We start from the raw sequence: 24769 nt of genomic DNA, 5'->3' as shown, positions 1-24769 counted from the left end.
CCAGCTCATATATGTTTATTTTCAAAAATGCATCATTAGAAGGAATTTTAAATTGTAAACAACTTCTGACAACAATATGAACTACCCATGGTCAAATCCCAAAATAAAACAGGCTTGAAGTTAATAAACAAATCCTGAGTCAGATTTAAGTACCCAACATTACAACAGAAAGGAATGTTATTGACTGGAAAGTATTTCAGTGTGCTATGAGATTGTGAAAAGCATGGTTGAATTGCAAGGCTTTCTTCCTGTCTTTAGAGGCAGTATCCAACCACTGTGGAAGAATAGAAGGGTAAGGAATTACACTTAATGCAAAATAAATCCTCCCACACATATATAACACTTTAATGCTTCCTCCCATGTATTCAATCATCTGTTGCTTGTTTGTAGATCTGTGCCATGTAGTTAAACACATGTAGAGACTAATTCATTTCAATAAACATTTCTCCTCTCCAGTTAAATGGATTTTATATTACTGAAAACAGCAGACTGTTCTGGAAAACATCGACACAAAAAGCTGGATAATTGACAGAGGACTCAGCATTGATTGGACTAGAGTAATAATCCAATGAGATGTTTGAAACTGAATTGAGCTCTTTAAAAAGTCTTTGACTAAAATGTTTGTCTCAGTAAAAGCAATCATGAAACTACCGGATCACTGTAAATATCTACAGTGTTCAGCAACATCCTTGCAAGGAATGAAATCTGCTCTCCTTACTTGGTCTGAACATGTGACTCCAGTCCCACAACAACGTTCCAGCCAACACCATTCCTGGGTATGCCCTGATCCACTAGCAGGTCAGTTCCAGCAGAGGTGACAGCACAGTGGCATACAGTCAGAAGCGGGTAGGCCCATTGTGTCCTCAACATTGATTCTGGACCACATGAAGTCTCATGGCATCAGGTCAACATGGGCAAGGAAACCTCCTGCTGATTAGCATCAACATTCACACAGCCATTCAAATGGTTGATGTACACCAACTGGTGTATGCTGATGAATCACTGCTCCCCCACGTTGAGAAAGCAGGGAGAGTGACATGAATGCAGAATGCACTCTGGATGGGGGATTTCAATGTCCACCATATTTTGACAGCGCCGCTATTGACTGAGCTGGTTCAGTCCCAACGAACATAGCTGCCAGACTGCATCTGTGGCAGGTAGTGAGGGAACTAATTTGAGGGAAAACATACTTGACCTCATTCTCACCAATCTGCCTACCATTGTACTGTATGTCCATGACAGTCGCAATGGGAATGACCGCTGAATGGAGACAAAGTCCTATCTGCACATTAATAAGGCCTTACATTATGATGTACGGCACTATCAAAATGTTAAATGAGATACATTCCAAAGAGATCTAGCAACTGAATACTGAGCATTCATGAGGCACTGCAGGTTGGCAGCAGCAGAGTCATACAGCAACAATACGAAACACGTGTGCTCCGAAACTTGCCTAACTAGCCAAGCTGGTCCAGTGTAGCTACAATACTGGCACCTACCTAACAATGTAGAAAATAGCCCCAGTATACAAGCATCAGGACAAATGAGCCTCAGCCAATTACTGACCATTCAGTCCACTCTCAATCATCAGTAAAGTGATGTAAGGTGTCATTCGGTGCTTTCAAGCAGCACCTGCTCATCAATAACCTGCTCAGTGATGCCCAGCTGGGGTTCTGCTGGGGCCACCCAGTTTCTGACCTCATCACAGCCTCGGTGCAAACATGGACTAAAGAGCTGAATTCCAGAGGTGAGGTGACAGAGACTGTACTTGACATCAAGATGCATTTGATGAAGTGTGGCATCAAGGAACCCTAGCAAAACTGGACTCTTTAGGAATCATGCGATAACTCTCTGCTGGTTGGAGTCATACCTGACACATAGGTCGATTGGTGTGCTGCAGATTAGTCTTCTCAGGAGTTCCTCAGGATAGTGTACTAGGCCATCTTCAGCAGCTTCATGAATGACTTTTCCTCCATCATAAGGTCAGAAGTGAGGAGTGCACTAATAGTTCTACAATGTTCAGCACCATGTGTGGCTCCTCAGATACTGAAGCAGGCCATGTTCAAATGCAGAAAACTAGAAGAACATCCAGGCCTGGATTGACAAGTGGCAGATAACATCTGTGCCATTCGAGAGTCAGGCAGTGACCATTTCAAAAAGAGTGAATCTGACCATCTTCTCTTGATATTTAATGGCATAGCCATCACTGAACTTCCCACTGTTAACATCCTGGAAATTAACAATGACCAGAAACCAAATTGAACTAGCCATATAAATGCAATGGCTACATAAACAGATCAGAGGCTAGGAATCCTGCACTGAGTAACTCATCTCCTGACACTCTAAAACTTGTCCATCATGGAAAGGAGAAAGTGAGGACTGCAGATACTGGAGATCAGAGCTGAAAATGTGTTGCTGGAAAAGCGCAGCAGGTCAGGCAGCATCCAAGGAGCAGGAGAATCAACGTTTCAGGCATGAACCCTTCTTCAGGAATCCTACTGCCTCACAGCGCCATGAACCTGGGTTTGATTCCATTCTCAGGCTGGGGAGGTTGCACCTCCTCTCTGTGTCTTCATGGGTTCCTTCCAGGTACTCTGGTTTCCTCCCACACTCCAAGATGTGCACGTTAGGTGGATTGGCAATGTTTAAAATGCCCACAGTGTCCAGGGACGAGCTGGCGAGGTGGATTAGCTGTGGGAAAAGCAGGCTTACAGGGATAGGGTGGAGGGGTCTGCGTAGGATGTTCCGGTGTGGATGCAACACGCCGAACGGCCTGCTTCCACGCTGTAGGGATTCTATGCCATCCAAAAGAGGTCAGTCCTACTTCACTGTACAACATCCAGTCATCACAGTTGCAGCAGTGTGTATTATTTACAAGAAAGATAACAGAAACCCACCAAAGTTCCATAAGAAAATAAGGCCAAGGATCAGAGACCATTCAGTCTATTGAATATGCTCGGCCATTCAATGAGATTGTGGCGGATCTGATCATTCTCAACTTCGCATAACTGCCTTTTCCCCATAACCACTTCCCTTACTGATCAGAAATCCATCTATCTCAGCCTTAAATATACTGAGCAACACAGCCTCCACGGCCACCTGTGGTAAAGAATTTCACAGATTCACTACCCTGAGACATACAATTTCTCCTCAACTATGTCCCAAATGTGCGACCCTTACTCTGAGATTATGCCCCCAATCTTAGACTTCCCCACAAGAGGTAACAGCCTCTACATATCTACCCTATCAAGGCCACTGAAAATTTAATATGTTTCAATAAGGTCACAAAGTCACATAGTCATACAGCACAAAAGTAGCCCTTCAACCCATCAGGTCATAAACTAATCCAATTTTCCAGCACTTACACCATCGCCTCAAATGTCATAACATTTCAATATTCATCCATGTACTTTTATAAATGTGAGGTTTGCTACCTCCACTGTCCTCCGAGCCTGTGCATTCCAGGCTCCCACCTCCCCTGGGTCCATTACCTCACACTTTTTAATGTTAAATCTTTCTGCCACTGACCCCCTCATCTAACAAACCTATCTATAATCTTCTTGTAATATTCTCCCTCACTATTAACCACCAGCAAATCTTTGTGTCATTTGCAGACTTGCTTATCACATTCCCCACATTCTCATCTATCTCGTTTATATATCATGAACAATAAGGGATCCAGCAGATTCCTATTGTATGGCACTGGACATCAGCCTCCAGTTACAGAAAAAACCTTCTACTACTAAACCGCCATTTTCTAACACTAAGTCAAGTTTGGATCCATCTTGCCAAGTCTCCTCTCATCCTTCTAAACTCCAATGAGTACAAACACCTCTCCTCATAAGAAAACCCTCCATATACAAAATTAACATAATCTTCCCTGGATTGCCTCCAATGCCAGTATATTTTTCCTTAGATAAGGGATTCAAAACTAACTGCAGTGTACATGGTGTCATAAATTTACTTCCTTCAACAAATGATTAATATGCATCGTAGATAACTGTGGCCCCAGCTTGTGGCACTCCAGTAGTTATAGATTGCCATCATGAAAATGCGCCCTCCCCCCCCCATTCCAACTCTATCTTCTATTAGTCAATCCTCTAACCATGCTAATATACTACCTATGACATCATTAACTCTTGTCTTAGTAAGTAGCCTTGTGTGCATTACTATATTGAATGCCTTTTGGAAATCCAAATAAATTGCATCGATTGGTTCCCCTTTGTCTATCCTGCTTGTTACCTCCTGGAAAAATTCTAATTTTTTTTTTAAGCTTGATGTCCCCTTCATGAAGCTATAGTGACTCTTCTTGATGCACTTCCAAATTATCTGCTACTACATCATTTACAATGGACTCTGACTTTTTTCCAATATCAGAAGTTAACTGGTTTAAAGTTACCTTTTTTTGTCTCTCTCCTTTTCCATCTGTGACATTGGCAATTTTCAAATCCTCTGGGACTTATACACAATGTAAAATTTCTTGGAACATTACTCCAGTGGTATCTATTATGCTATAACGCACATTTCTTCATTGTGAATTGGCTATAACGTGATTTGTCCCCCACTCCCCTCTCCCTCCTCCCTCCATTCCCCCTCCCTCCCCTTCCCTTTCTCCCCCTTCCAATACGCTCTCTAAATGGTGCTACTATTGGGTAATTTTCTTATAACACGTGACCACACAGGATGGAACGGTTGTATTATATCAGACCAGACTCTATCTCTGTCACTGCATTCTTTAATATCTTAGAATTCCACCCATTAGGTCTAGCAGATTTATCGGTCTTTAGCTTCATTAATTTCCCTACTCCTTTTTCTCTTGTGATAGTTATTCTGTTAATTTCCTCCCCAACTTAAGCCCACTGATTATTTATTTTTGGTTCCCTAGTTAGCACCTTCCAAACCCACGATCGCCACCATAGAGGAGGATGTGGGCAGCAAATGCATGGCAAAACCACCACCTGCAAGTTCCCCTCCAAGCCACATACCATCCTGATGTGAAAATATATCTCTGTTACTTCAGTGCTGTTGGGTCAAAATCCTGGAACTCCCTCCCTAATGACATTGTGGGTCTACCTAGACTAAATGGACGACAGAGATTCAAGATGGCAGTTCACTACTAAGGCAACTAGAGATAGACAATAAATGCTGGCCCATCCAGCGAAAAACAGGAAATGAACATGGACTACACTTGAAATGCAAACCTACAAAATACAAGATTTGCTCGCGTTTTTTCTCAAATTCTTGAGTAGTGGGGGCGTGTAACGCACTGCCTGCAAAAGTAGTATACTTTAAGGGCATTTAAATGGTCATTAGATAAGCATATGGACGAGAATGGAATCGTGTAGGTTAGGTGGGCTTCAGATTGGTTCAACATTGAGGGCCAAAAAGCCTGTACTGTTCTATGAATTCACACTGTTATATTTCATTCTAAAATGATATGTTTCAGAAACACTGGATGGATTTGAGGCTTGAAAATGTTGTTCCTTGTTGCAGTTGTAAAAGACTCTGGTGCGGCCGCATCTGGAGTATTGTGTGCAGTTTTGGTCACCATACTATAGGACGGATGTGGAGGCACTGGAACGGGTGCAGAGGAGCTTGGGCATTGGATAGGCATTTGGAGGATAGTGGGCTAGTGTAGGTTAAATGGGCTTGGATCGGCGCAATATCGAGGGCCAAAGGGCCTGTACTGCGCTGTATTTTTTCTATGTTTCTATGTTTCTATCTCTTCCATTTTTTAGACAGGGGCAATGTCATCATAAAATGTTTGGCTTGTGTGCAAATATTTGAGTACAGCAAGTCCAAAAGATTAGATAGCAACAAAATAGCAGATTATTACTGTGTGAGGTCAAGATGGCCTGGGGCTCTGTTGCATGTTCTACACACCAAGTGGAGTGCAATGTACAAAGGGACAGAATGGACAGGGGCAGAATCCACAGGGGTGGTTTTGTACACTGAACTCAATTTCTCAACATCATGCAGTGTTCTGCAATGTCCCATCAACCCTGCAGGAGGAGCTCTACACCTCTGATCAAAACCAGCCAGAGGAAAGACCAGAAAGCCAGCAGCAGGTGGGGAAGAGAAGGGAAGGCACAAAGTGTGTTTGGGGGTGGGTGCAGAAGCAGAGAATCGGGATGAGTGCAGAAGAGGAGATCAGCGAGGATGGATTTAGAGAAAGTAGGAAAGGCAGGAGCAGAAGACGATAGGGAGGATGAGGGGGCAGAAGTGAAGGGGAGAAGAAAGGTGGGTAGAGAGAGACAGAGGACAGGGTGGGGGAAGAGGGAGAGGAAGGGGAGAAGTGGTGATATTGGAAAAGGGTGGTGTTGGAAGAAGGTGGGGGAAGAGGGAGAGGAAGGGGAGAAGTGGTGATATTGGAAAAGGGTGGTGTTGGAAGAAGGTGGGGGAAGAGGGAGAGGAAGGGGAGAAGTGGTGATATTGGAAAAGGGTGGTGTTGGAAGAAGGTGGGGGAAGAGGGAGAGGAAGGGGAGAAGTGGTGATATTGGAAAAGGGTGGTGTTGGAAGAAGGTGGGGGAAGAGGGAGAGGAAGGGGAGAAGTGGTGATATTGGAAAAGGGTGGTGTTGGAAGAAGGTGGGGGAAGAGGGAGAGGAAGGGGAGAAGTGGTGATATTGGAAAAGGGTGGTGTTGGAAGAAGGTGGGGGAAGAGGGAGAGGAAGGGGAGAAGTGGTGATATTGGAAAAGGGTGGTGTTGGAAGAAGGTGGGGGAAGAGGGAGAGGAAGGGGAGAAGTGGTGATATTGGAAAAGGGTGGTGTTGGAAGAAGGTGGGGGAAGAGGGAGAGGAAGGGGAGAAGTGGTGATATTGGAAAAGGGTGGTGTTGGAAGAAGGTGGGGGAAGAGGGAGAGGAAGGGGAGAAGTGGTGATATTGGAAAAGGGTGGTGTTGGAAGAAGGTGGGGGAAGAGGGAGAGGAAGGGGAGAAGTGGTGATATTGGAAAAGGGTGGTGTTGGAAGAAGGTGGGGGAAGAGGGAGAGGAAGGGGAGAAGTGGTGATATTGGAAAAGGGTGGTGTTGGAAGAAGGTGGGGGAAGAGGGAGAGGAAGGGGAGAAGTGGTGATATTGGAAAAGGGTGGTGTTGGAAGAAGGTGGGGGAAGAGGGAGAGGAAGGGGAGAAGTGGTGATATTGGAAAAGGGTGGTGTTGGAAGAAGGTGGGGGAAGAGGGAGAGGAAGGGGAGAAGTGGTGATATTGGAAAAGGGTGGTGTTGGAAGAAGGTGGGGGAAGAGGGAGAGGAAGGGGAGAAGTGGTGATATTGGAAAAGGGTGGTGTTGGAAGAAGGTGGGGGAAGAGGGAGAGGAAGGGGAGAAGTGGTGATATTGGAAAAGGGTGGTGTTGGAAGAAGGTGGGGGAAGAGGGAGAGGAAGGGGAGAAGTGGTGATATTGGAAAAGGGTGGTGTTGGAAGAAGGTGGGGGAAGAGGGAGAGGAAGGGGAGAAGTGGTGATATTGGAAAAGGGTGGTGTTGGAAGAAGGTGGGGGAAGAGGGAGAGGAAGGGGAGAAGTGGTGATATTGGAAAAGGGTGGTGTTGGAAGAAGGTGGGGGAAGAGGGAGAGGAAGGGGAGAAGTGGTGATATTGGAAAAGGGTGGTGTTGGAAGAAGGTGGGGGAAGAGGGAGAGGAAGGGGAGAAGTGGTGATATTGGAAAAGGGTGGTGTTGGAAGAAGGTGGGGGAAGAGGGAGAGGAAGGGGAGAAGTGGTGATATTGGAAAAGGGTGGTGTTGGAAGAAGGTGGGGGAAGAGGGAGAGGAAGGGGAGAAGTGGTGATATTGGAAAAGGGTGGTGTTGGAAGAAGGTGGGGGAAGAGGGAGAGGAAGGGGAGAAGTGGTGATATTGGAAAAGGGTGGTGTTGGAAGAAGGTGGGGGAAGAGGGAGAGGAAGGGGAGAAGTGGTGATATTGGAAAAGGGTGGTGTTGGAAGAAGGTGGGGGAAGAGGGAGAGGAAGGGGAGAAGTGGTGATATTGGAAAAGGGTGGTGTTGGAAGAAGGTGGGGGAAGAGGGAGAGGAAGGGGAGAAGTGGTGATATTGGAAAAGGGTGGTGTTGGAAGAAGGTGGGGGAAGAGGGAGAGGAAGGGGAGAAGTGGTGATATTGGAAAAGGGTGGTGTTGGAAGAAGGTGGGGGAAGAGGGAGAGGAAGGGGAGAAGTGGTGATATTGGAAAAGGGTGGTGTTGGAAGAAGGTGGGGGAAGAGGGAGAGGAAGGGGAGAAGTGGTGATATTGGAAAAGGGTGGTGTTGGAAGAAGGTGGGGGAAGAGGGAGAGGAAGGGGAGAAGTGGTGATATTGGAAAAGGGTGGTGTTGGAAGAAGGTGGGGGAAGAGGGAGAGGAAGGGGAGAAGTGGTGATATTGGAAAAGGGTGGTGTTGGAAGAAGGTGGGGGAAGAGGGAGAGGAAGGGGAGAAGTGGTGATATTGGAAAAGGGTGGTGTTGGAAGAAGGTGGGGGAAGAGGGAGAGGAAGGGGAGAAGTGGTGATATTGGAAAAGGGTGGTGTTGGAAGAAGGTGGGGGAAGAGGGAGAGGAAGGGGAGAAGTGGTGATATTGGAAAAGGGTGGTGTTGGAAGAAGGTGGGGGAAGAGGGAGAGGAAGGGGAGAAGTGGTGATATTGGAAAAGGGTGGTGTTGGAAGAAGGTGGGGGAAGAGGGAGAGGAAGGGGAGAAGTGGTGATATTGGAAAAGGGTGGTGTTGGAAGAAGGTGGGGGAAGAGGGAGAGGAAGGGGAGAAGTGGTGATATTGGAAAAGGGTGGTGTTGGAAGAAGGTGGGGGAAGAGGGAGAGGAAGGGGAGAAGTGGTGATATTGGAAAAGGGTGGTGTTGGAAGAAGGTGGGGGAAGAGGGAGAGGAAGGGGAGAAGTGGTGATATTGGAAAAGGGTGGTGTTGGAAGAAGGTGGGGGAAGAGGGAGAGGAAGGGGAGAAGTGGTGATATTGGAAAAGGGTGGTGTTGGAAGAAGGTGGGGGAAGAGGGAGAGGAAGGGGAGAAGTGGTGATATTGGAAAAGGGTGGTGTTGGAAGAAGGTGGGGGAAGAGGGAGAGGAAGGGGAGAAGTGGTGATATTGGAAAAGGGTGGTGTTGGAAGAAGGTGGGGGAAGAGGGAGAGGAAGGGGAGAAGTGGTGATATTGGAAAAGGGTGGTGTTGGAAGAAGGTGGGGGAAGAGGGAGAGGAAGGGGAGAAGTGGTGATATTGGAAAAGGGTGGTGTTGGAAGAAGGTGGGGGAAGAGGGAGAGGAAGGGGAGAAGTGGTGATATTGGAAAAGGGTGGTGTTGGAAGAAGGTGGGGGAAGAGGGAGAGGAAGGGGAGAAGTGGTGATATTGGAAAAGGGTGGTGTTGGAAGAAGGTGGGGGAAGAGGGAGAGGAAGGGGAGAAGTGGTGATATTGGAAAAGGGTGGTGTTGGAAGAAGGTGGGGGAAGAGGGAGAGGAAGGGGAGAAGTGGTGATATTGGAAAAGGGTGGTGTTGGAAGAAGGTGGGGGAAGAGGGAGAGGAAGGGGAGAAGTGGTGATATTGGAAAAGGGTGGTGTTGGAAGAAGGTGGGGGAAGAGGGAGAGGAAGGGGAGAAGTGGTGATATTGGAAAAGGGTGGTGTTGGAAGAAGGTGGGGGAAGAGGGAGAGGAAGGGGAGAAGTGGTGATATTGGAAAAGGGTGGTGTTGGAAGAAGGTGGGGGAAGAGGGAGAGGAAGGGGAGAAGTGGTGATATTGGAAAAGGGTGGTGTTGGAAGAAGGTGGGGGAAGAGGGAGAGGAAGGGGAGAAGTGGTGATATTGGAAAAGGGTGGTGTTGGAAGAAGGTGGGGGAAGAGGGAGAGGAAGGGGAGAAGTGGTGATATTGGAAAAGGGTGGTGTTGGAAGAAGGTGGGGGAAGAGGGAGAGGAAGGGGAGAAGTGGTGATATTGGAAAAGGGTGGTGTTGGAAGAAGGTGGGGGAAGAGGGAGAGGAAGGGGAGAAGTGGTGATATTGGAAAAGGGTGGTGTTGGAAGAAGGTGGGGGAAGAGGGAGAGGAAGGGGAGAAGTGGTGATATTGGAAAAGGGTGGTGTTGGAAGAAGGTGGGGGAAGAGGGAGAGGAAGGGGAGAAGTGGTGATATTGGAAAAGGGTGGTGTTGGAAGAAGGTGGGGGAAGAGGGAGAGGAAGGGGAGAAGTGGTGATATTGGAAAAGGGTGGTGTTGGAAGAAGGTGGGGGAAGAGGGAAAAGAGGGGAGTGTATGGGAGAGATTGAGAAGTTGGAGTGGGGGGGAATAAGGAGAGTGTATGGGAGAGATTGAGAAGTTGGAGTGGGGGGGAATAGAGAAGGGAGGAGAGAGAGAGGGAAGGAGAGGGAGATATTTCTACAACTGGCTGGTAAATAGGGAAGAAACAATGTCAACAACTAACTAGAGTTTCTAAAACATAGTTACTCTGTACAAATATTTGAACCTTGAGTTCTGGGAGTAATTGTACACTTGATGCTGCCCCAAGCTAATCCTGCAGACTCCAGCCATTGTACAGAGCCGTGCCCAGCTTCATTCCATTGAATGTAGCTTCTTGAGTGTCTGATGAACTCTGAGTTTCAGTGACTACATGGATTTGGAGGATATGGTTACAAGGACTGAGGTTACATTACGCTTGCAATCACTCATGTGCAAGAGGCAAGAGCCTGTCAGAAAACAAACCGAGTTTTAATCCGCCAAACAAACAACATTCCAAACTACAACCGGCCTATGAGACACCAGAAACCAAACTGGATTGTTGCACCGCTCTGTGTCAGCTGAGTAATCTGTGGCAGACCTTGAAAGACACACCCTAGACTGAACCCATTGACCCTCTCTCCTCATTTGTCACATATCACCTGTGACACACCTCTTCAAAATAAGTAGCTGATTTTTGTTTTAGTTACCCGCAGCTTTCGGAGAGCCTAAGTGCAGCCCTGTGACACTCCCAGACACACACAGTCTGAGCATGGCCAGGCCTCATTTGCCAGCCCACATTCTCACTCGCTCATTCAAACTGCATTCACACAGCCCAACTCATTCCCTTTGAAATGGGTAAAAATCACACAACACCAGGTTATAGTCCAACAGGGTTATTTGGAAGCACTAGCTTTTGGTGCACTGCTCCTTCATCAGGTGGTTGTGAGAATAAGATTGTAAGACACAGAATTTATAGCAAATGTTTACAGTGATGTAACTGAAATTACATACTGAATATTTTCAATATGTAATTTTCAATATGTTACATCAATATGAGCCTCTGCAGAAACCCCGCTGAGTTTAGGAAGGTCACTGCCTAATCCCAGGAATACTTTCTGGTCTCAACACAAAGGCCAGTGTTTCACTCCCTCCCTGCTCCGATTTTGAAAACACATTACCAGAGCTTCAGGTTGCTTTGTCACTTGTTCACTCAGTTTCTCCTCACAGATACTATCTGAACTTCTGAGAAAATGTAACATTTCCTGGACTTGTTTAAGGATCCCAAATGTCTTTTTAGAAAATTTCTCAACTTGGCCAACTACCACCAAAGGTTAGGGTACACAGATCGAGTTCCTCTGCTTCCACTTTATATCCAATCTTTTCCTAGCTAGCCCTATGCTCAGCCCTCCGATCCAAATCTATCACTTCATACCTCCCAGAGTGAAACTTCATCAGTCAATCATGGCACTGAATTTCCAAAGAGTGATGGAAACTGTATTCTATAATTTTAAGAGGCAAGTTGGTGGAGTGGGCAGAGGGAATTCAATGCAGAGAAGAGACAGGTAATGCACATCAAAGACAATATAAAATAAAGGATATAATTCGAAAGAGGGTGCAGAAGCGAAAGGTCCAAGATGTATATGTGCACAAATTATAGAGGTAACAGGATAGATGAATAAAAAATTAGAGTGAAGACTTTGGGATTGTTCTCCTTAGAAAGAAAAAGTATAAATGGGTATAAGATATTTTCAAAATTATGAGCAGGTCGATGGAGCTGGGAGAAATTGTGCCCGTTTGTAAAAGGATGAAGAAACATAGGGCACTGATTTTAAGTGGTATGCAAAAGAAGCAATGTAATGCAGGAAATAAACCATTTTTACACGAGTAGTGAGGTCTGGAAGACTCTGCCTGGAAGTGTGATCGAGGCAGGTTTAATTGAGATATTCAAGAGGGCATTATGGTATTTAGAAAGACCTAATATGCAAGGGTATGGGGAGAAAGCAGAAATTGGAAGTAAGTAATGATGCTTTTTTGAAGAGACCATGCAGACACAATGGGCCAAATGGTCTTTTCCTCCAACAGAACATTTCTGTGATAGGAGACAGTGTCAGTTGAATGTATTATGAAGGTCCCTGGATGGTATTAATATTTAAAGATCAAAACTATGGGAATGTGACACTGACAAAGGGTCAGTACGGAATAAGTGCTGCACTGTCAGGGGATCAGTACTGAGGAAGTGCTGCACTGTCAGAGGGTCAGTATTGAGGGTGTGCTGCACTGTCAGAGGGTCTACACTGAGGGAGTGCCGCACTGTCGGAAGGTCAGTACTGAGAGAGTGCCGCACTGTCGGAAGGTCAGTACTGAGAGAGTGCCACACTGTCAGAGGGTCAGTACTGAGGGAGTACTCGCACTGTCATATAGTCATAGAGATGTACAGCACAGAAACAGACCCTTCAATCCAATTCGTCCTTGCCAACCAAATCTAGTCCCATTTACCAGCACTTGGCCCATATACCTCCAAACCCTTCCTATTCATATACCCATCCAAATGCCTTTTAAATGTTGCAATGGTACCAGCCTACATCACTTCCTCTGGCTGCTCATTCCATACACGCACCACCCTCTGCATGAAAACGTTGCCCCTTAGGCCCCTTTTAAATTTTTCCTCTCTCACTCTAAACCTATGCCCTCTAGTTCTGGATCCCCCACCCCAGGACATATACTTTGTTTATTTATCCTATCCATGCCCCTCATGATTTTATAAACCTCTATAAGGTCACCCCTCAGCCTCCGACGCTGCAGGAATAGAGCCCAGCCTATTCAGCCTCTCCCTACAGCTCAAATCCTCCAACCCTGGCAACATCCTTGTAAATCTTTTCTGAACCCTTTCAAGTTTCACAACATCATTTCGATAGGAAGGAGACCAGAATTGCATGCAATATTCCAAAAGTGGCCTAACCAATGTCCTGTACCGCTGCAACATGACCTCCCAACTCCTATACTCAATACTCTGATCAATAAAAGAAAGCGTACCAAACGCCTTCTTCACTATCCTATCTACTTGCGACTCTACTTTAAAGGAGCTATGAACCTGCACTCCAAGGTCCCTTTATTAAGCAATACTCCCGAGGACCTTACCATTAAGTGTATAAGTCCTGCTCTGATTTGCTTTTCCAAAATGCAGCACCTCACATTTATCTAAATTAAACTCCATCTGCCACTCTGAGCCCATTGGCCTATCTGATCAAGATACCATTTTAATCTGAGGTAACCTTCTTTGCTATCCACTACACCTCCAATTTTGCTCTCAACAGCAAACTTGCTAACTATACCTTCTATGTTCACATCCAAATCATTTATATAAGTGATGAAAAGTGGTGGACTTAGCACTGATCCTTGTGAGACTCCACTGGTCACAGGCCTCCAGTCTGAAAAGCAACCCTCCACCACCACTCTCTGTCTTCTACCTTTGAGTCAGTTCTGTATCAGAGGATCAGTACTGAGGGAGTGCTGCAGTATCGGCGGGTCAGTACTGAGGAAGAACTGCACTGTTGGAGAGTCAGTACTGATGGAATGGTTCCAGAACATAGAATGTTACAGCGCTGTACAGGCCTTTCAGCCCTCGATGTTGCACCGACCTGTGAAATTAATCTGATGCCCATCTAACCCACATCGTTCCATTATTATCCATATGTATGTCCAATGTCCAATTAAATGCTCTCACATTGGCGAGTCTACTATTGTTGCAGGCAGGCTGTTCTACACCACTCCTACTCTCGGAGTAAAGAAATTACCCCTGATATGTGTCCTAAATCTATCACCTCTCAATTTAAAGCTATGTGCCCTCATGTTAGCCTTTCACTGTGCACTCTATCTAACCCTCTGATTATCTTATATGCCTCGATTAAGTCACCTCTCAACTTTCTTCCCTACATCGAAAACAGTCTCAGTTCCCTCAGCCTTTCCTTGTAAGACCTTCCTTCCATACCAGGTAACATCCTAATAAATCTCCTCTGAACCATTTCCACAGTTTCCACAACTTCCTATAATGTGGTGACCAGAACTGTATGCAATACTCCAATGGCTTGTGTAGCTGAAGCATGACCTCGTGACTCCGAAACTCAATCCCCCTCCCAATAACCCTACCAACTTGGATGGCAACTTTCAGGGATTTATGTACCTGGACACCGAGATCCCTCTGTTCATCTACACTGCCAAGAATTTTACCATTAGCCCAGCAGTCTGCATTCCCATTACTTCTTCCAAAGTGAACTACCTCACAATTCTTCGCATTAAACTCCATTTGCCACTTCCCAGCCCAGCTCTGCATCTTAACTATTTCCCTCTGTAACCCACAACATCCTTTGGCACTATCCACAACTCTAGGAGAAAGTGAGGACTCCAGATGCTGGAGATCAGAGCTGAAAATGTGTTGCTGGAAAAGCGCAGCAGGTCAGGCAGCATCCAAGGAGCAGGAGAATCGACGTTTCGGGCATTGGAAATGGTGGGGGGTGGTGCCAGTGTAGCTGCCCCACCCCCACTCCGGCCTATCACCCTCACCTTAACCTCCTTCCACCTATCGCATTTCCAACGCCCCTCCCCCAAGTCCCTCCTCCCTACCTTTTATCTTAGCCTGCTTGGCACACTTTCCTCATTCCTGAAGAAGGGCTCATGCCCAAAACGTCGATTCTCATCACTATCCACAACTCTGCCTACCTTAATGTCATCCGCAAATTTACTAACCCAACCTTCTGCGCCCACATTCAGGTCATTTATAAAAATAACAAACAGCAGTGGCCCTGATGCTAGTGGTCCATTAACTTGCCATATTTTCCAGATTAACCACACAGGAAATGTTGCACCACACATACATGTAGTAAGGTTAAATTGTGGGCCTTTTAAAGGAGAAGCTAAGGTTGAGTGATTTGGGAAACAGTGCAAACCTGAGGAGACCCACACACAGTTGTCATAAATTCTATCAGAACCCACACTCACCAATTAGGATTGATTTCTGCCAGAAGTGTTATCTGTCAATGTAAGTTTTACTAGTAGTAATGAAAACAGCTTTATTGCTCTAGCAACATTGAGTTAAGATATTCATTGTATTCCAAGTCCTGTGGGGAGGTGGTCTCACATTCGAAGTGAGAAAAACAGCCTAGTGTGAAGCTAGATTTGATGAAGTTAGTACATAAAGGCTTTGTTGCACCGCCTGAGAACAGGGAAACAGCAAAACTTAGGTTGAAATTATTTGCTGAGTTTGATGGTCCCTACCTTGAAAGATTGAATAAACTGACCTTTTTTTAAGAAAACAGAAGTCTGAAAAATGATCAGAGGGAGTTCTTTAAAGTAATAAAACTGTTTTTTTAATTCGGAGATGCCGGTGTTGGACTGGGGTGTACAAAGTTAAAAATCACACAACACCAGGTTATGGTCCAACAGGTTTAGTTGGAAGCACACTAGCTTTCGGAGCGATGCTCCTTCATCAGGTGATTGTGGAGGGCTCGATCGTAACACAGAATTTATAGCAAAAATTTACAGTGTAAATTCACACTGTAAATTTCTGCTATAAATTCTGTGTTACGATCGAGCCCTCCACAATCACCTGATGAAGGAGCATCGCTCCGAAAGCTAGTGTACTTCCAACTAAACCTGTTGGACCATAACCTGGTGTTGTGTGATTTTTAACTTTGTTTTTTTTAAGGTATCCAATAAAAGCCTTGCCTGGGATGCTCTGTATAGTATTAATACTATTGTAGAAAGGTTTGGTCGAATGGCCTGTTAATGTTCCATGAACTCATCATAATTCTAGAGAGTTTGCTCATTCCAGATTGGAATAAATGGCTAGGCTGATCAAAGACATTAGGGAGCTGGAGAAATAGTTTATAATTCAACACCGCATGTGTTTTGTAAAAGTCATTAAATCCAGCTACACTGCACATACATTGCATCCCTCTTACTCAGAGCCAAATACAACATGTAAAGCCCTGTAGATTGTAAATACATTTGGTGTATACTACCCTTCATACTAGACTTCTTGCATCTCAAGTCCAGGAAATTCCATGATCCCTTCTGACTGTCTCTGAACATATCATTTACATAATTAAACTTCCAATTACATTGGAGGTCACAAGTCAACTGAGGAACTGACCTCCAGCCCTCCAGCGTATCTCATCCACATCCTGCACCTCCGCCCTCGAACCCCACCCCTCCAACCACAGAACCCTCCTGGTCCTCACCTTCCACCCCACCAACCTCCGTGTACATCGCATCATCCTCCGCCATTTCCATCACCTACAAATGGACCCCACCCCAGAGGTATATTTCCCTCCCCAGCCCTTTCCGTTTTCCGTAAAGACTGTTCCCTCTGCGACTACCTTGTCAGGTCCACACCCCCTAACAACCCATCCTCCCCTCCTGGCACCTTCACCTGCCAAAGCAGGAACTGCAAAACTTGCACCCACACCTTCCCCTTACCTCCATCCACGGCCTCAAAGGTGCCATCCACATCCATCAGAGTTTTACTTGCAGTTCCACATGTCATTTCCTGTATCTGTTGCTCCCGATGCAGTTTCCTCTACATTGGGGAGACAGGAGGCCTACTCGCAGAGCGCTTCAGAGAACATCCCTGGGAAACCCGCACCAATCAACCCCAACGGCCCATGGCCGAACATTTCAATTCCCCTCCCACTCTGCCGAGGACATGCCAGTCCTGGGCCTCCTCCATTGACACTCCCTGACCACCTGATGCCTGGAGAAAGAATGCTTCATCTTCCATCTCGCACAACTTCCAACCCTATGCATTCAAGTGGATTTCACCAGTTTCCTAATTTCCCCTCCCCTCACCTTACCCCAATTCCAACCTTCCAGCTCAACACCATCCTCATGATCTGTCCCATCTGTCCATCTATCTTAACACCATTCCACTCCACTCTCCCCTCTGATCTATCACCTTTACCCACCCACCTCCATCCATCAATTGCACTCTCAGCTACCTTGCCCCCAGCTCCACCCCCCTCCCATTTGTCTCTCCACCCCCGAGGCTCCCAGCCTCATTCCAGATGAAGGGCACTTTCAATTGTATTCACTTTCTCCTGAGGAACTGACCATCACAGGTAGATAGACAGATAAAGAAAGGAAGGAGAAACAGAGAGAGGAAATTGTGAACATACACACAGACAGAGAAATGGACAATGGACACATGCTCCAGAAGTTGATCATCCAGTTTGACTGTCAGTGGGAGAAAGTGCTGTTGAATTGTTGAAATTGGTTATCTTTCTGATGGGATATTAAACAGGGTCTCTGTGTAAAATTGTTCAAGAAAATTCAATAATTACATTGTTATGTGCATATAGGTTTCCAAAACATCACAGCATTCATTACTGCACTACTGTCTGGACACTGAACTAACAGTGTATCAACATGCAGCACTTGAAGAGGTCTCTGGAGAAACTCATTCAATTGTAACTCCAATATTTGTTTTTAAACATGATAATTTATGCAACAAGACCCCAAACACCTGTTCAGATTCTTATTAAAATTCCCATAACATTACAAGAAGAGTCAAAGGCACTGCTCCTCAAAATATCACAACAAATTGATGAGCCTTGTGTCCCTGCACACAATTGCCTACAGAATTTTTGTACATGGTAATGTTTCTGACATGTCAAAGCTACGTTAAGCAGCACCCAAGTCTGATGATGTTACACAGTCTCTAGATGGAGGTGAAGTAGTTTAGCATGAGATACTGATAGAAACAGATGCGGCATCTCTGGCTCCTGAGAGTGTTAAGTAATTATGCTTATCTCGGCAATGTAACTTATAACTTTTGCGATCATGTGACAAACTGCCTCTTGCAACATAAGACTAGTTCCTCTCATTGTTAAAGACTCACCAATGGTCTATCCTATTTCACTAATAATTAAACAAATCTTGATACTCAGCAGAAAAAGGAGGATTGCTGACAATGAACTACCCCAAGCACGCACTGCCAGTGGTTGGTTACCCACAGCCCAGTACACTTGCTCTGTATGAAGTTTAAAATGTCCCTGAAATGGGGATTAGTCACTGTCCAACCACAATAATTCTTTCTCAGTGCACATCCAGCAAATTGGAGTCATTAACAAAATTCAACTTAGGACTGAGCCTTTGAAAGTAGCATAGTGACTCCTTGGTTAGCACTCTGTCTCACTGCAGCAGGGACCCAGGTTCAATTCGATCCACGGACAACCGTCTGTGTGGAATTTGCACATTCTCCACGTGTGTGCATGGGTTCCCTCGGGATGCTCCAGCTTTCTCCCACAGTCCAAAGATGTGTAAGTTAGGTTAATTGGCTGTGCTAAATTGCCCATAGTGTCCAAGAATATGTAGGTTATGTGGATCAACCATGGGAAATGCAGGGTTACAGGGATAGGGTGGGATGCTTCGGAGGGTCAGTATCGACTCGATGGGCCGATTGGCCTGTTTCCACACTATAGGGATTCTATGATTCAATTAAAAAATCACCCGGCATGCACTGGAAATCTGATGGATGGGACAGATGGGTGGTGAAGTGAAATAGATTTAAGAAACATTGTTATGGATGAAAGACAGTACCTGAAAGGGAGCTGAAAACAAGTTCAATGGAACTCTCAAAAACGCAAAATATTCAGGCCAGTGGCAGAGAGCAGGAACGTGCGACTGAATCCTACAAACACCTAACACAAGCACGATCGGCTTTTTGCACTATTATTGGTAAGCTTCTCGAGAGATGCATATATTAACGACTTTTCAGCTTTGCCTCATTCTGTTTTTTTTCTTATCAGCTTAATGTCAAGAGTTTTTGCAGAAACTGTGTGAATGATGAATAATTTCCGTCGATACTGTGAGCTGCCACTATTTCCTGTGGAGCTTATTCCTGTATTGGAAATGTTTGGCTCTGATCACTTCCCTCAACATAGTCGCGGTGCGGGCTTTGAGAAGATGCAAGTCTGAGACGGGTGCTGTTAGTCTGACTAACAACAGGACCCGAGTCTCTGAGACAAACAGGAAAAAAGCTCTGCATTCCAAACACCAGCATTCCTTTCATTCCCTGCCTCTTGGCGCTCTCTTGTAAACTTTCCAAAAAAACATGCTGCACCCAACCCAACTGATTGCAAAGTTCCTGCACCAACTCACACAGCACACTGCTTTTCTCCTTCAGTTCCACCTAGAAGAGTTGATGATATGAGGCTTCCCCAAGTCTAAGCGAAGTCCAAACAACCCAAGACAATGCTGTGCAAATCGGATCGAGGTCAAAATACTCCTGTTACTGGTTCACCAGGGTTCAAAACTCCCGACAGCACCCAGATTCAAAGCCTGAATTAAAGCTGAGTATTTTAAAGAGTCAATTTCTGTTTGTTTACCAACATAGAGGCTGGAAAATAAATGAAGCAATTAAAAAGATATCTGTATTTATAATCAATGGCATGAGAAAGCACGGAATGAACTGCTGAAAGAAACTGTGCCCAAACGTTCCCGATTCCCATTCCACCTCCCTTCACAAACGTAAATATGGCAGCGGTCAACACTGAAAATTCTAAACTCAAGTTGTTTCCAAAGGATTCAGTCGCTGTAAATTGCTCCGCCCCGGTACATAATGACACGTTTAAAATCTAATCGGAAAGAAGGCAGCGCCGGCATTCCCTCAGTACTGACCCCCTGACAGTGCAGCACTCCCTCAGTACCGTCTCTCGGACAGTGCAGCACTCCCTCAGTACTGACCCCCAGACAGTGCAGCACTCACTCAGTACCGTCTCTCGGACAGTGCAGCACTCCCTCAGTACTGACCCCCAGACAGTGCAGCACTCACTCAGTACCGTCTCTCGGACAGTGCAGCACTCCCTCAGTACTGACCCCCAGACAGTGCAGCACTCACTCAGTACCGTCTCTCGGACAGTGCAGCACTCCCTCAGTACTGACCCCCAGACAGTGCAGCACTCACTCAGTACCGTCTCTCGGACAGTGCAGCACTCCCTCAGTACTGACCCCCAGACAGTGCAGCACTCACTCAGTACCGTCTCTCGGACAGTGCAGCACTCCCTCAGTACTGACCCCCAGACAGTGCAGCACTCACTCAGTACCGTCTCTCGGACAGTGCAGCACTCCCTCAGTACTGACCCCCAGACAGTGCAGCACTCACTCAGTACCGTCTCTCGGACAGTGCAGCACTCCCTCAGTACTGACCCCCAGACAGTGCAGCACTCACTCAGTACCGTCTCTCGGACAGTGCAGCACTCCCTCAGTACTGACCCCCAGACAGTGCAGCACTCACTCAGTACCGTCTCTCGGACAGTGCAGCACTCCCTCAGTACTGACCCCCAGACAGTGCAGCACTCACTCAGTACCGTCTCTCGGACAGTGCAGCACTCCCTCAGTACTGACCCCCAGACAGTGCAGCACTCACTCAGTACCGTCTCTCGGACAGTGCAGCACTCCCTCAGTACTGACCCCCTGACAGTGCAGCACTCCCTCAGTACTGACCCCCTGACAGTACAGCACTCCCTCAGTGCTGACCCCCTGACAGTGCAGCACTCCCTCAGTGCTGACCCCCAGATAGTGCAGCACTCCCTCAGTGCTGACCCCCAGATAGGGCAGCACTCCCTCAGTACTGACTGTCGGACAGTGCAGCACTCCCTCAGTACTGACCCCCTGACAGTGCAGCACTCCTTCAGTACCAATCCTCGGACAGTGCAGCACTCCCTCAGTACTGACCCTCCTACAGTATAGCACTCCCTCAGCATCGACCCTCGGACAGTGCAGCACTTCCCCAGTACCTACCCTTGGACAGTGCAGCACTCCCTCAATACTGACCCTCCAACATTGCAGCACCCCTTCAGTACCGACCCTCCCACAACACTGCACTCCCTCAGTACTGATCCCAACAGTGCCGCATTCCCTCACTAATGATCCCAACAGTGCTGCCCACGCTCAGTACTGATCCCAACAGTGCTGTACTCCCTCAGTACTGATCCCAACAGTGCCACATTCCCTCAGTAATGATCCCAACAGTGCTGAACTACCTAGGTAGTGATCCCAACAGTGCTGCACTCCCTCAGTACTGATCCCAACAGTGCTGCCCACCCTCAATACGGATCCCAACAATGCTGCACTCCCTCAGTACAGATCCCAAACAGTGCTGCACGCCCTCAGTACTGATCCCAAACAGTGCTGCTCGCCCTCAGTACTGATCCCAAACAGTGCTGCTCGCCCTCAGTACTGATCCCAACTGTGCTGCACTCCCTCAGTACTGATCCCAACAGTGCTGCACTCCCTCAGTACTGATCTCAACAGTGCTGCACGCCCTCAGTACTGATCCCAACAGTGCTGCACTCCATCAGTACTGATCCCAACAGAGCTGCCCACCCTCAGTACGGATCCCAACAGTGCTGCACTCCCTCAGTACTGATCCCAAACAGTGCTGCACTCCCTCAGTACTGATCCCAACAGTGCTGTACTCCCTCAGTATTGATCCTAACTGTGCTGCACTCGTCAGTACTGATCCCAACAGTGCTGCCCTCCCTCAGTACTGATCCCAACAGTGCTGCACTCCCTCAGTACTGATCCCAACATGCTGCACTCCTCAGTACTGATCCCAACAGTGCTGTACTCCCTCAGTATTGATCCTAACTGTGCTGCACTCATCAGTACTGATCCCAACAGTGCTGCACTCCCTCAGTACTGATCCCAACAGTGCTGCACTCCTCAGTACTGATCCCAACAGTGCTGCACGCTCTCAGTATTGATCCTAACTGTGCTGCACTCCTCAGTACTGATCCCAACAGTGCTGCACGCCCTCAGTACTGATCCCAACAGTGCTGCATGCCCTCAGTACTGATCCCAACAGTGCTGCACTCCCTCAGTACTGATCCCAACAGTGCCACACTTCCTCATTAATGATCCCAACAGTTCCGCACTCCCTCAGTACTGATCCCAACAGTGCCGTGCTCCTTCAGGACAGATTCCAACAGTGCTGCATGCCCTCAGTACTGATCCCAACAGTGCTGCACGCCCTCAGTACTGATCCCAACATTGCTGCACTCCCGGAGTATTGATCCCAACAGTGCAACACTCCCTGAATACGGACTCTCTAACAATGCAATATTTCCTCAGTACTGACCCTCAGAGGTGCAGCAATCCCTCAGTACTGACCATCTGACAGGGGAACACTGCCTCAGTACTGACCATCTGACAGGGGAACACTGCCTCAGTACTGACCATCTGACAGAGGAACACTGCCTCAGTACTGACCATCTGACAGAGGAACACTGTCTCAGTACTGACCATCTGACAGGGGAACAGTGCCTCAGTACAGACCGTCTGACAGAGGAACACTGTCTCAGTACTGACCATCTGACAGGGGATCACTGTCTCAGTACTGACCATCTGACAGGGGAACACTGTCTCAGTACTGACCATCTGACAGGGGATGACAGGGGAACACTGTCTCAGTACTGACCATCTGACAGGGGAACACTGCCAATGGGAACTGTTTCTCCCTATCTATTCTCCCCAGATCCCTCATGATTTTGAACACCACAATCAAATCTCCTCTCAACTTTCTCATTCCAAGGAGGAAAGTCTCCAATCTGTCAGCATCACTGAAGTTTGTCATTCCTGGAACATTCTTGACAACCTATTCTACAATCCTTCCGAAGCTTTCGCCATCTTCCCAAAGTGTTGTACCCTGACTCAATCCTCCAATTAAAGTAACACCAGTATTTTACACAGATTATAACATAATCTCCTTGCTCTTGTACACTATGCTTCCATTTAATAAACCCAGGATCCCATATGTTTTACTGATCATCCTCTGAATGTGTCCTGACAGCTTTAATGACTCATCTACATCTTCACCCAGGCCTCCCCTGCTCCTGCATCCCTTTTAGAATTGTGCCCACTATTTCAACCCTGTATTCTTCGTATAAAACAAATCATTTCACACTTCTCCACATTAACTTTAATCTGCAACTTGTCCATCTATGTCACTAACTTTGAACTTCTGAAGTTGTACACTGTTCTCCACAGACTTCACAATGCTTCCATGTTTCATATCATTGCCAAGTGCTGAAATTGTGCCCCGCACACAAAAATCGAGATCGTTCATACAAATCAGTAAAAACAAGGGTCTCAATCCCAGACACACTGCACGACAAACCTTATTGCAGTCTGAAATCATCCATTAGGCATTACTCTCTGTTCCTCAGCCAATATTACATCCATGTTGTTACTGTCCCTTGTATTACGAGAGATGTAAATTTGCGCACAGATCTGTTGAGTTCCACTGTGTCAAATGACTTTTGGAACTGAGCAGCAATATTACCCTCATTAAAACATCCTGTTGCCTCCACAAAAAAAAACTTAGCAAAACAAATCCACGCTGATTTTCTTGAATTAACCTGTATTACCCAGGTGACTATAAATTTTACTCTGAATTATTGTTTCTAGAAAATTGCCAACCACCAAAGTTGGCCTGTAACTGCTGTGCATCTTTACATATTCCTCTGAATTAGCCCATGCCATTTGCAATTCTCCAATTTTCTGGCATCTCCAATATTAATCAGCTGCACTTCAAAATCATTCTGATTTGTTCACTAATTCATAAAAGGTCCTTAGACTCTCCACAGAACCTTTGTGGAATGGCACAGTGGTTACCATTGCTGCCTCACACACCTCGGACTTGGGTTCGATTTCACCATCGGATGGCTGTGTGGAGTTTGCACATTATCTCCGTGTCTTTCCCCCCTCAGTCCAAAGATGTGCAGCTTGGATGGATTGGCCATGCTAATTTGCCCATAGTGTCCAGGGATGTTCAGGCTTGGTGAATTACCCATGGAAAATGTAGAGTTACAGAGATGGGGGAGCGGGTCTGGATGGGATGCTCTTCAGAGGACTTGATGGGCCGAATGGCCTGCTTCATCGCTGCAGGGATTTTATGATTCTATAGTCTAACACTACGGCTTTTGGGGTGAAGGGTCCAGTGAAGAACCTGAAGAAAGGTCAGTGGACCCAAATCTTTAACTCCGCTTTCTCTGCACATAAACTGCCAGACCTGCTGATTTTCTCCAGCAATTTCTGATTTTGTGCCAATAATGATATGACTGGATAGCCAACATGGATTTACAAAAAGAAAATCACACTTGACAAATCTGTTGAAGATATTGAGGATGTTACTCACAGAGCATATATGGGAGAACCAATGGGTGTGCTGCATTGGGATTTTCTGAAGGTTTTCAATGAAGTCTTACACAAGAAACAAAGAAAACAAATTAAAATACATGAGATTGGGAGGGAATAATACAGGGGTCAGTATTAGGACTCTTTCTTTTCGTACTATATGTTAATATTCTTGACCTTGGGTGATAAAGATAAATGTGCTGACGAGAAATATGAGGAAGACAGTGTAAAATTCAAAAGGTCATTGACAAGTTGGTAGGGTGGGCAGATTAGTGCCTAGATTAGAGTAGTGCTGGAAAAGCACAGCAGGTCAGGCAGCATCTCAGAAACAGGAAAATCGACAATTCGGGCAAAAGCCCTTCATCAGGAATGGAGGCAGGGAGCCTCCGGGGTGGAGAGATTAATGGGAGGGGGGT

The 24769-nt window shown here is 46.3% G+C and overlaps 1 protein-coding gene across 10 annotated transcripts in view; it reads right to left on the bottom strand.

Moving 5' to 3' along the window:
• LOC122556090 (LIM domain containing preferred translocation partner in lipoma) overlaps nucleotides 1-24769 on the bottom strand; it is a 376029-nt gene that overhangs the window by 314452 nt on the left and 36808 nt on the right. The window contains exon 1 of one of the 10 annotated variants that reach the window (XM_043702538.1): nucleotides 19317-19341. The exons of the other annotated variants lie outside the window; for them this stretch is intronic. The gene's annotated coding sequence lies outside the window, so the exon portion shown is untranslated. Of the gene's footprint in view, nucleotides 1-19316; nucleotides 19342-24769 lie in introns of those variants that run through there. 10 annotated transcript variants of the gene reach the window in all.

The sequence above is a fragment of the Chiloscyllium plagiosum genome, chromosome 13 (genome assembly GCF_004010195.1).
Source record: "Chiloscyllium plagiosum isolate BGI_BamShark_2017 chromosome 13, ASM401019v2, whole genome shotgun sequence".
Classification (NCBI taxonomy): Eukaryota; Metazoa; Chordata; class Chondrichthyes; order Orectolobiformes; family Hemiscylliidae; genus Chiloscyllium; species Chiloscyllium plagiosum.
The sequence above is the reverse complement of the archived record's forward strand: the minus strand, read 5'-3'. Positions and strand labels throughout refer to the sequence as shown.